Below are 13485 nucleotides of genomic sequence, written 5' to 3' on the forward strand. Positions count from 1 at the left end.
AGAGTCTGTAAAATGGACCTGTATGTAAGTCTTGGTATTTCCTATTTACCACAATTTTTCTTCTTGAGTGTAGTGTTTGTACCTGTTTAATAGCATTTTAAATCATTAAATAAACCTGTACATGTAGGTAAACACATATAATTTTCATATTACCAGTTAGCAAACTGGGGAAACTGGTCCAGCTCAAGGTCACACCAATTTCAGTAAAGGCACACATACAAAGGTAGATTCCCCTACAAGTTGATTTTGAGAGACTAATAAAGTGCATAGATGGTATTTTGTAAACTGCAAGACACGTTAACAATTGAAATACTCATTATAATACTTATATTAAGAAACATTTTCAAATATAAATCATATATAAATTGTTTCAAATAAAATATAAGTTTACGCCTCCATTTTACTTTACTGTTATTTTATTTGTGCAAATAAAGGACTGTGTTTACATTCCTTTTGCTTATGTGCTTAAACAATTATAAGTTAGAGGCAAATTTACAAATTAATCGCAAACAAAATAACCAAAGCAGTAAAATTCTATCTAATTAATAATCTGAATGGAATATAATGGATTGGTTATATTTACTGAGCTGGAAATAAATCACTGATTTTGTTTTCAATTTAGAAATATGATGTGCCAGGTTTTGTTCTATGATTAATGTTTTTTCCTCTTTTACTTCAATACTACTTATGTAGAGTATGCTGATTTACAAACTATGCTATACAATATGCACCTGAAAATATTAAGACTTTGTTTTATTATAATCAAACCTCATATTTATCTAACACTCAACTAATAAGCATTTGCCACTTTAAAGGTGTATTATTTCATTTATAATGCCACTTTATTTCCTTAAATATAAGATTAACTCTGCTGTTTAATGAATTCCAAATTGAATAAACACATAATCCAGTAATTGTTAGAACAGAAAAAATACTCCTGGCATATTTGTTAAAACTTCTGAAGAGAATATTTCAGGTAGTAATGTGCAAATGGGTGATTCAAATATATGGAGATATCTATTGAAAATGTGGCTATAATACTGACTCTTTCTTTGAATTTTGCTGCAATAGAATGTACTGTGTAACAACCCAGTTCCCCTGATTCTTTGTACTATTTAAATTACTGGAAGTCTTACTTTGCAAAAAACCACTAGGTCATTTGGCTTTTACTTTACAAACATATTATTGTTAATATAGAAGTATCGATCATAAAAGTTAGCAATCTTCAGTTGCACAACATGGTATAGATCATGTTTTTTGGTGTTTATTAAATTATAAAATTGAACAACACAAATTCAACAATCTTAGAGAGAATCAAGAGTCCTAAGAGCATTTTCAAATATGCGGATGATCCTCAGGTTGAAAAATTTTGCTATTCTGTCTCATAGCAGAAGAAATGGTTTATGAAACAATTTTGAAGAAAATAATCACTAGCCTTTTCTTGTTTTCACCACCATTATCATTATTATCTTCACAGTTATTTTGAAATGTACTAATTTGATCTCTGGGTATGTATATTGTTCTTGAGATTTCTAATTTTCTACTTTCAGATGATGAAACTTTCTTTTCTTTGCATAATCAATTTTCCCTACTCGAATACATTAATTCAAATTATATATTCTCCAGAAATATTTTTATATTCGCCACAAATATTTTTATCGTAATGATAATGATTATACTCACTTGAAAAGGGCCAACCAAAATATTACAAAATACCTTCAGAGTGGAAGATTAAAATACCAAAATTTCTGCCTTTTCTTCACAATGTAGGTACTTATAGAGGGTTGCTTATTTTGATGAATTGCTTCCTGAAATACAATCATTTAGAAATAAATGAACATACATATTTATACAGAAAGCATATCATGCAAACATAATGAAATGAAATGAGTTTTCTATGGAATAAAATAATGTCTGGCCATTGTTTTTGAAACCTAGTAAAAATTTGTGTACACTTTAAAAAAAGAACAGTAGTAATTGAATATGAAATTTACCAGTACAAGTATTTATAAAGAAAAACTGAATAGGCGATTGATCATACATGGGTACTTGTGCTGTACTTTTAAAATAGTTATTACAGAAAAGTGTTTTTCAAGATGGTTGACTAGTGACATTTTATGTCACTTGTCCTGTGAATAATTTACCAGTTAATAATTGTAACTGAAACGGAACATTGAGGGGATAATACTCAAGCATGTCAGAGAACTCACAGAAAGGAGCTGAGGCACAAAAAAGAAGCAAGAGTTTGGCAGAGATTGAACCCCAGTGAAACTGAAGTCCCATGGAAAGGGTAGGTGGGGGTGTTTTTGGCTCTTGTCATTCCTGTGGCAGACTGCTGGTTTCTGAAATGCTGGATAGTTGCTTTGCCCTTGTGAGTACAAGCACTGGTGAAGGTGGTAATTTGGTAATGTCTTTAGGGTATACCAGGCTTCCTGGTTACACAGTGTCACTCTTCCTCCTACAGACAAGCTGATGTGGTGGGCATGATACTCACTGTTCATTCGTATTAAACCTCTGTCCTGCCCAGGGAATCTCAGTCCTGTGTCTTCTCATCACTGGATCTTCTGTGAATATCTCCAGCACCTGCTTCAACTGCAGAAGTCACAATGGGCCAACAAGACCCAGGGAGCTGTGGGGTTCCTGGTGGTCTGACTCTTAGAACAGGCTACTCCTAGGGGAAGGAAGAATAAGAGTGCAGTCACCAAAGGAGAACCCTCGGGACAAAGAAAATCAAAGTGTGTGCTCTCCTGTGCCTGAGAGGTCCCTGCCTGTGAGCAGAAGGTGACTGTGATCCTTCCAATGAGACACAGGTGCTTTTCTGGGCTCTGTGGAGGAATATGGTTCTTCCCCCAGCAGCCAGGTGACATGGGTGTTTGCACACAAACATGGAGAGGGAGATTTCTCCTCTACACCCCCACTCAGCCCTGCAGATGCAGCCATGGCTGTACGCATGTGGGAGTGGCATAAATCTGCCTATGGATGTCCATTCTAGGGCTAATGGGGGACCTGCATCCCCACTAGCAGTGTGCTCACTGGGCCAGGGTTCACTGGAGGCCCTCCCTATTTCTTCATGGAGCAGCAGCATTTCTACAGCAGAGATCAGGTGAGACATAAGGCTGTCTGTTTTAGACTGAGATAAGAGGTTCTGTCCCCAAAGCCATTTCAGTGGAGAGCTGCAAAACATGTGTTTTCCGTGACTATCAGCTACAATGCAGCCTGAGGACAGATGACAGTATTCATCTAAACTAAAAATATGAGCCATGGGACATGATTGTGATAGGAAGGCAAATCACATTCCTGCTTGCCAAGGATATGGAACTGGTACAACCCCCCTCCTCTGCAAAGACCTTGACACAATGCACACTGAGCTCTCATTGCCACCCCTACTAGGGCTGGTGCCTGTGCTCATCATTGAGGTATCTGAGAGTGAGCTTGAGTGTCCAGTTCTACTCAGTTTTGCCCCAGCTTCAGGAATGAAAATTAAACACAGGTCATCAATGGACATATTACAGACCAGCCAATCACCTGAGACAATGTAACAACAGTAAAGCACATACTCATCTGCTTCTGCCTCAGCCAGCTCTTACCTATAAGTCTCACCTGCTGATGTGGAGGCTGAACTGCAAAACCTAATACAAAATCTGCTGACAGAACTGCAGAGTACCCTCAAATGAGATGAGATTCCTGCGATCTCCACATCCCAGTCCTACAGAAGGAAGTAAGCCTCCTAATATGCCCAGTACATCACTACTACAAGCAGCATTTTAGAAAAACACTGAACAAAGGCTATCTAACACCAAGGAACTCATACAGAGCCTTTGGCCTCCTGCAAATACCAAGAATTAAAATTATACAACAATTAAAAAAAAATGCATGACACTCACAGATTAAAATAGGTAGAAAGAATTCCCATCTAAATGAAAGCAAATTCATGGGAAACAACTGGGCAGCCTAATACAACAGTGTGTTTACAACACCTGTAAAGGATCTTACTAGCCTCTAGCAATGGTGCCTTATCAAAATGAAAATTCTTAAATGCCACAGAAAGAATTCAAAATATGGATTTTAAGGAAGCTTATTGAGATTCAAGCAGAAGTTGAAAACTAACACAAAGAATTCAGAAAAACAAGTCAGGCTATGAACAAAAAATTTGCTAAAGAGATATGTATTTTTAAAAAACAACCTCCAAAATTGAAAAATCATTGAAGAAATTACAAAATATAGCTGATAGCTCTAAAAATAGGCTTAACCTAGCAGAAGAAAAAGTTTCAGAGCTTAAGATCAGTCTATTGATTTAACCCAGTGAGAAAAAGATAAAGAAAAAGACTTTTTAAAAATGATCAAAGCCTTTGAGAAATATAGGGTTACGTAAAGCATTAAAATTTTTAAGTAATGAGTATTTCTGAGGGAGAAGAAAGGAAGTAGAAAGTCTGGAAAACCTATTTGAGGGAACAATTGAGGAAAACTTCCCTGGTCTTCCTAGAGATTTAGGTACCCAGACAGGAAAAGCTCAGTTTATAAGCTCTAATTATAAAACATAAATTGGCAGAATGGATAAAAATATTCTAATGATATGCTGCTTACAAACAATGCACCTAGCTAGTAATTATATACTCAAAGGGGTGAAAAAATATATTTCATGCAAACAGAAACCAAAAGCAAGCATAAATATCTATGTTGATTTTGAAAAAAAAGCAGACTTTAAATCAACAACAGTTTAAAAAAGACAAAGAATGTCATTATATAATGATAAAGGGGTCAATTCAATAAATATATATAAAAACCCTAACAAAAATATGCACCTAATACCAATTCATGAAAGAAATACTACTAGAAACAAATACTGCTAGACCTAAGAATGAACTTAGACATATATTCATTGTGGGGAATATCAACACCCACCTTACAGCATGAGATAGATTATTGAAGCAGAAAATCAACAAAGAAACACTAGACTTTATTGGACTCTAGATCAAACAGAACTAACCAATGTTTACAAAACATTCTGTCAAACAACTGGAGAATATACATTGTCCCCATCAGTGTGCAGAGCATTCTTCAAAGTAAACCATAGCTTAGGACATAAAAAAGTCTTAATACATTTTAAAAAATTGAAGTCATGTCAAGTATCTTCTTGGACCACAGTCGAAAAATAAAACCTAGAAGTCAACATCAAGAAAAACACTGAACATTATACAAATACATAGAAATTAAACTACCTGCTTTAGAATGCTCTTTGGATCAACAACAAAATTAATATGAAAATAAAAAATTTTTCTGAAATGCATCAAAATAGAGATACAGCATACTAAATTCACTGAAGTACAGCAAAATCAGTACTAAGAGAAAAGTTTAGAGTAATAAACGCCTAAATCAAAAAGAAGGAAAGATCACAAATTAACAAACACTACATCTCAAAGGGCTAGAAAAAAAGAACAAATTAAGCTTAAAGCTAGTAGAAAAAAAATAACAAAGATCAGAGCAAAATTAAATGGAGACAAAAAAGGATCAATGAATCAAAAAGCTGATTTTTTAAAAGGATAAACAAAATTGAAGACCACTACCTAGATTGACCAAGAAAAAAAGAGAGAGGATTTAAATAAGCCTGATCAGAAATGGAAAAGGAGACATTACAACTGATACCACGTAAACACAAAAGACCATCAGAGACTATTACGAGCATCTCTACACACATAAACTAGAAAACTTAGAGGATTTTTTTTTTTTTTGTAGAAAGTGAATTATTTAGAGAGAGACAGAGAAACAGGAGAAGGAGAGAGAAAGAAACAGCTAACTCTCACACTGAATGAGAGAATCCAGAAAGATGGAATCCAGGAAAGGAAGCAGCTTCCACACTGAGTGGAAAGGAATGGAGAGAGAGATGGAGTTTAGGAGGGAAAGACAGACTTCCATGAAAGAGTATGGAAGGAGACTCCACAGGGAAAATCCAGGATAGAGCAAGATGGCTTCCACGAAGGGAGTGTTTGTGGAAGGGGATCCAAACATGGAGTCCCCAAGAAATTGTTAAGCTCTGGAGGCATACAACCTCTTAAGATAGAACCAGAAAGAAAGAGAAATTTTGAACAGACCCATAATGAGCAGTGAGTGAATTGGTAACATAAAAATTCCCAGTCAAAAAAAGCCCAGTACCAGACAGATTCATGGTGAAATCTGTTGATACCAACATACAAAGAACAGTACCAATTCTACTGAAACTGTTCCAAAATATCAAGGAGAAAATAATACTCCTAAGTCATTATATAAAGCTTGTATTACCCTGATACTAAAGTCAGGCACGCGCGTGCACACACACACACACAAACTACAGGCCAATATCCTTAACAAATTTAGATGCAAATACCCTCAACAAAATACTAGTGAACAAGAGCATGTTAAAAGGTTAATAAACCATGACTGAGTTTTACTATCAAGTTTTTTTAATCAAGTTTTATTTCATGGATACAAGGATAGTCCAACATAGGCAAATCAATGAATGTGATTTTCCATATAAACATAATTAAAAACAAAACTATGTAATTATCTCAATAGATGCAGAAAAAACATCTGATAAAATTCAGTATCACTTCACAAAGGAAAAAAAAAAAACTCAAAAAGCCATGCATAGATGGAATACACCTCAAAATAATAAAAGCCATATATGACAAACCAATAGGCAATGTCATATTGAATGGGAAAAAGTTGAAAACATTTCCCTAAGAACTGGAACAAGACAAAGATGGCCACTTTCACGATTCCTATTCAACAAACTACTGGGAGTCTTTGTTACAGCAACCAGGCAAGAAAAAGAAGAAGAAAAAAAAAGATATCCAAATTGGAAAAGAGGAAGTAAATTTTTCTCTGTTTGCTGATGATCAAACAGAGATTGCTGAACAATCTATAGATTCAGTGCAATTCCCAGTAAGATACCAATGCCATTGTACACAGAGTTTGAGAAAGCAATTCTAAAATTTATTTTGGACTATAAAAAATGACCAAATAGCTTTGCAGTACCATGGAGTATTACTCAGTCATAAAAAAGAATACAATCATGTATTTTTCAACAACGTGGATGGAACTGGAGCCTATTATCCTAAGTGAAATAACTCAGAAACAGAAAGTTGAATACTGTGTGTATTCTAAGTAGGAGCCAAAGAATATGTACACATGGACAGAGTGGAATAAGAAACACTGGAAACTCTAAAATCTGGGAGGGTGGGAGTGAGTTGAGGGAAGGAAAATTACCTATTGAGTACAATGTACACTATTCCTGCAATGAATACTCTAAAAGCCAAGACTGCACCACTACGGATTAGATCTATAAGTAAACTGCATTTAAATTTCGTAAATCTATAAAAATAAAAAAATAGATATTACAAGATTAACATATGAATTAAATTATGATATATCAATGGTACTAAAGCAGAATATTGAGAAATGAAATAAAATGACAATTCAAAAAAAAACTATGCCAATATTTAAGCTTTTATATTCTTTAGGATGGTTGTAACATTATAAATATTTACACAAGAGGACTTCTTTACATATTTATTTTGTCCATTATATACAAGAAGAAACTGAGAGTCAAATATATCTAACCAAGGTAGCCATTGAGTAACATGGGACACAATTTTAGTTTTCTTTAGTATTTTTTAGTTGTTTCTTCCATTCAGTCTGAGAAAATTTTCAACTCAGCCAGAAAATTGAATTAAAATATTATTTTCCCGTAAACACTATATCTATTTTGGCTGTTTGACCATAATTATACTTCTAGCATGTACTTCCCGATTTCTTAATCTTGACCTGGGAATACAAAACTAACTCAGACAGTTGTAAAGATTAAGATAGTATACATAATACATGTATTGGAGACTTTGTCATGCAGTTAAAATTTATGAAAGGTAATAATAATAATAATGCTATTTTTATTTTAATGTTCATTCAATGACAAGATTGCTTGTACTTCTTGTGCTTAATGTTTGCGGTTTTAATTTATGTATTAAGAAAGTCCTAGGCAACTATATTAATAGACTTATAGAATGGTATAATTCTATACCATTGGAATATTTGATTTGATTTGGTTCTAGTTTTTATTTTATTTTATTTTATTCTAGTTTTGCCTTGTTTGGTTTCCTGTTGTAGAGATATTTCATTAAATTTTAGACACATTGGGAAACTAGTCTAAAAACTTGGCTGTCAACAAAAAAAGAAAAAAAAGATGAAGTTTTTTTGAAAGAACTGAGGAGAGAATATAAAAGATTGAAAAAATATAGGTTTATTGATAATGGGAAGAAGATTAAGATCAACATGAAGAATGCATGCTACAAATGAAGTTTTCTGACTTGAAACCAACTAAATTTTTGTTCTGAAGCTCCGGGGTTGGGAACTTTGGCCACTCTGGGGTAATTGTCATGGGTGGTCTCGGGCTGGATGATTTTCCATGGTAAGCATCATATTTCCTAGACATAGATGCGTGGTTCTATTGAATGTGATTTTTCAAGCCTTGATGACCTTAAGTTACACAACATGCTGTCTCAGACGTAATCAGGCAAGGTGCCCAATTGCTAACTTGCATTTTCACCTGATACTTTCTTAATGTTTTTGACAAGTTTGTGTTTTTCAGGAATTTGAAGATGACCTAATATTTCTTCTTGCAATTTATAGCTCTAAGAAATACATAAGTCATGTGCTAAAATTATGTGAAGTCTATTGAATTAGACTAAATTTCATGGGAGTGGGTAAGCAGAGTGTTGTTTTCTTCTGATAAATGTCTAAGTTAGGCCATTTTACAACACTATAAGGGAATACCTGAGGCTGGGTAATTTATAAAGAAAATAGGTTTATTTAGGTTCACAGTTGTGCAGCCTGCACAAGAAGCATGGTTCCAGCAACTGCTGCTGGTGAGGCCTCAGGAAGCTTCCAATCATGGCAGAAGGCAAAGGAGAAGTAGGCATGTTTCCTGGAGAGAGGAAAGAAGAGAGAGAGTATGGGGAGGTGCCACACTCCCTTAAACAAATAAATGTTGTGTGAACTCCACTGAGAAGTCACTTATTACTGCAAGGAGGGCACCAAGCCATTTATGAAAGACCCTCCCCCATGACCTAAACTCTTCTAGGCCTCATCTCCAATATTGGGGATTACATTTCAAGATTTGGAGGAGACACAGATCCAAACCAGACCCTCCCCCATGACCTAAACTCTTCTAGGCCCCACCTTCAATATTGGGGATTACATTTCAAGATTTGGAGGAGACACAGATCCAAACCATATTGCTATTTTTAAACCTTTAACATTGCCCAATTATCTTTCTCTCTCTCTCTCACACACACACACAGACACACAGAAGAGTTTATTTCTAACACCTTTTTTCCTCCCAGAATATTTTTTTTTTCCTAATTCATCACTGATCACACTGCATTTGTCAAGACCATCTGGCCAAAGACCACTAAGGACACACTTGCAGTTGAACAAGTTGGGTTTCAAATCTGTAATACATACCCAGGTATACTCTGGGAAACTGTGGGGTATCTTAGTAAGATGGTGTTAGAAAGACTTAGCATAGGGTTTCAGCTTCTGTTAGGTGATTTTGGAGAGATTTAAAGAAAAGGGGCTTTGCTTTTGATTGAGTATTGTGAGAAAGTGGAGTACTTGTATGATTGGGTTAGGAAATAATATCTATAAATATAAATATCTAAATAATATCTATAAAGAGGGCTGACTAGCAACAAATTAAGGTTGTAGGGGGTAAAATAAAGTTAGAGTCACTTATTTTAGTCAGAAGAAAAATATGGTGGTATTTTATAACTAGGATAATGATGATGTTCAGACATAATTATAGAATAGTCTTTTTTTTTAATGTTATTTATTTATTGAGATGAACTCTTGCTCTGTTACCCAGGCTAGAGTGCAGTGGCGTGATCTCGGCTCACTGCAACCTCTTCCTCCCAGGTTCAAGTGATTCTCCTACCTCAGCCTCCCAAGTAGCTGGGATTGCAGGCGCCCACAACCACACCTGGCTAATTTTTGTATTTTTAGTAGAGACAGGGTTTTGCCATGTTGACCAGACTGGTCTCGAACTGCTGACCTCATGATCCCTCTGCCTCGGCCCCTAAAAGTGCCTGGGACTACAGGCATAAGCTACCACGCCTGGCGTGTTTTGGTTATTCTTGAGAATGAGTTTGTCTGATATTGATGTTCACAGAAGAACACCAAGTCCTGGTTGTGAATATCATTCTGGCTCACAGTAATGCCAAAGCCTGGGCGATAATGTCAGAGCACGTTCCGAATGTCAGGCGCTGCTTATCTTATATTATGCCTTACACTGGTCTATGCATTTTTCCCACTAAGACAACATGACTCTTGGATTAAAGGATTATTTATTATCATAACCCCGGGAACTCTCCATAGCACCAGGCATGTAATAGGGTCACAATGAATATCAGTGAAATTAATATCTTAATTAACAAAATGTGACTTTTTAAAAAATACACATTTGAAAGAAATATTCTTTTTTCATTTCCTCTATGTTCACCTATTCCATCATCAACTGTTATATAGATATAACCAATAAACAGTGCATTCCTTATTAGAAAAAAATAAATGCAGACTCTAAAATATATTTTTCTTAGAAGAAAAATCATGGTTTAAAATGAAATGAATCAAAAGGGATATAAAATTAGTTACAGTTTGCGATTAAAGCTTTTGGACAGCAATATCATAAATAAAATTTAAATTATTATCTCTATTTGATCATTGACATCTTTGGCAATCCTTGATTTCACAGTGCAATTGTAACACTTTATCTTAGAAAAGTCTTGTAATGAGCCTAGGTTTATTCACCTTGGATTCAAGGATACTGCTTATGAAAATAAGTATGGCATCTCATATGTGGGGTCATGTTCCTGAGCACAAACTGGTGACACTGTGATAATACATTGCAATAGTAAATAATTAAACTGAATTCTCTCCTCTCCCTAGTGCTCCACTGACAGATGAGACTGGGTAGTATATTATCTCAGCACCATTGTACTAGTGATGCATTGGAACAGAGTGCCACCAGAGAGTCTTCCCCCAAAGTGAAATATGGATCTGTCACAGGGTTTTAGAGATCTAAGCATGCATTTTCAAATCCAGTCCATGGACTTATTTGAGAAATAAAATCAAAGTTTTTTTTCACTTTTTTAATCATAATATATCAAATATTGCAATGCAAGTGTGTGATAGCTGGGAGCTCAATCAATGCAAACTCATAAATAATGTATTTTCCTTGTATTCTATATATGTGAAAAGGTTAGCTTATCTTCTAAGGAAAAAGCTTAAGGTATAAAGGGCAGACACACTAAACAACTGTCCACAAGAGTGAGTGTTATTATGGGCTTTAGGAGGTATAGAGGCTATTTATATGAGCTTTAGGGAAAATGTTCTCAGAGTTGCCTTGCAGGAAAAAACTGATACAGTGAAAATATTTTTTTTTTTACTTTTAAATAAGCTTTGAAACCTTTTCTCCCAAGTGTAAAGGCTATAGTTTCAACCCCACATATTTAAGTGATTCTAACTGAACAGAATAAACGAGGGCATGAAGATTCACTCTGCAAGTTCAAAAATAAAAGAGAAATGAAAAGGCTATGAAATTCATTCCAGCTACTTTATAGCAACTTAGGTGTATCCTTTTCAGAAAAGCTAGATTAGTCTGACCCAAAATAACCTTCCAATTTATCACCACAGCCAAAGAAACATCAAGGTATGTGAGCATATGGGGAAGTGTACTAGGGCTACCCTGCCCAGAGTGCCTTAATAAAAGTTGTACGTGGCAAAAAAGATACAAATAGGGCTTGAAATCCATTCCATACTCTTCTCACCAAGCCAGTGGTTTAATGTGGAGGGGACAACTCAGAGGATAGGAGATTTTTTACTTATTATTCCTGGAGAGGGTGACTTTTATGAATGGTCTGCCCATTGGAACAAATTTTTTATAACTAGTACAGAAGGGCCATATGTGCTACCAGAATACCTGAAAAAGAGGAAAAATGGTCAGACTTTTCTAAGAAGCTGCAATGTATCTAGTCTAGCCTTCATTTGGCCAAATGCTGTAAGGAATAGTAACCCTACCAGGACTCAGATCCCTTTAGCAACTCTAAATGAATTGACTGGGTATAGGACATGACACCTTTCAATACCATTCATCCCTGGCTTTTTGCAAAACCTGGCTCATTTTCTTGACTTTCAACACTTGGCTTTTATTCTGTACATTCTCTGTTGAGCTGGTTAAGGTTTCAGTATGCAGATCTGTATTTCTTCCTGAATTATTGCTTCCCGCATTGATGAAACCTTGGATAATATTCACAATCTATAAAAATTGTACAGCATTGTCCTGTCAGAATGATACAGACCTTACAGCTAAAACTGAGTCTTAGAGTCTCCTAGATTTGGCTAGAAATTAGTCTTTATTATCTGGATGCTGGACATTTTGGGGTTCTTGGGGAAAATGGAGCACTTTGGGTAGCAATGAAGTAACTTCAAGAATCATGAATTTCATCATTTACCAGCCAGTGTGGGTATATTTAATACTTTAGCAATTGGTGCAGTTGTTTCAGATGTGTGGGATGAATGTAAGTCATGGGTGGAACTGACCTTGTGCTTCTACCCAAGGCCCTCTTCCCATTTGTATTCTATACCTGTCTTGTTGTCATTTTATTAACTGCCATTTGTGCTTCCCTGTCAGGTTAGGCCTTGCCTCTTCTTTAATGAATAAATACCCAGTACTTCATTATTAGAAATCACAATTTTCTTTTCTAAGTGTAGTTTAATTTGAAATTTATGACTTTGTCACTGAAAAAAACTAGTGTATTTAAGTATATCTTCAGCATATTATTTCAGGACAGTATATGGTACATTATTTCTTCATATATGTATGTATAGAGAGTTTACCATATATAACTTTAATCTCCGTATATTCATTGATTTCTTCTTTTTACTCACAAAAAGAATCAAGTTGTCCCATCCTAAAATAGCATTTTGTCTAGCCTGCTTCCCTTGATCAAAAAGTTATTTTAAACACCAAATTTTTTGAAAGTAGAATTCTTACTTCTTTGATCATATTATTTCACCCACAAATCCACTATAATCTGAATTTCAATATACCAGATTATAAATAGGTCTCTGCTAAAACAAATATTGATCTACGAAAGACCATTTCAATGGTTTATTTTCTTCCCTTAAAAATTTGATGCTTTCTGTATCAAAATACACTTAGCAATTAAACTCCTCTACATGTAACAACAGTGTTCTATCCTAATTTTTGTTACAAAATAGATTTTGATTACATTCTATGTCCCTTAGAATTGTTTTTAAGTTCTTCTGATAACATATTTTTTTCTCCCCCATTCTTCTTCATTTGGTGTTCTTTCATATTTGCCTTTTAATTTTTTTCATCTCACTATATTCTCTTCCTAAGTAATCCTATCTGTGATATTCATTCTCTATATTATT

The 13485-nt window shown here is 34.9% G+C and overlaps 1 protein-coding gene across 1 annotated transcript in view; it reads right to left on the reverse strand.

Moving 5' to 3' along the window:
* Positions 1-1272: 1272 nt before the first annotated feature.
* ZWINT (ZW10 interacting kinetochore protein) overlaps positions 1273-13485 on the reverse strand; it is a 250475-nt gene continuing 238262 nt past the window's right edge. Inside the window, exons 12-13 of the transcript XR_010341792.1 lie at positions 2495-2671; positions 1273-1808 (exon numbers count right to left, since the gene is read on the reverse strand). The gene's annotated coding sequence lies outside the window, so the exon portion shown is untranslated. The remainder of the gene's footprint in view (positions 1809-2494; positions 2672-13485) is intronic.

Source organism: Aotus nancymaae, unplaced genomic scaffold (genome assembly GCF_030222135.1).
Source record: "Aotus nancymaae isolate 86718 unplaced genomic scaffold, 86718_ANA_hifiasm-v0.15.2.pri h1tg000010l, whole genome shotgun sequence".
In the NCBI taxonomy this organism is placed as follows: domain Eukaryota; kingdom Metazoa; phylum Chordata; class Mammalia; order Primates; family Aotidae; genus Aotus; species Aotus nancymaae.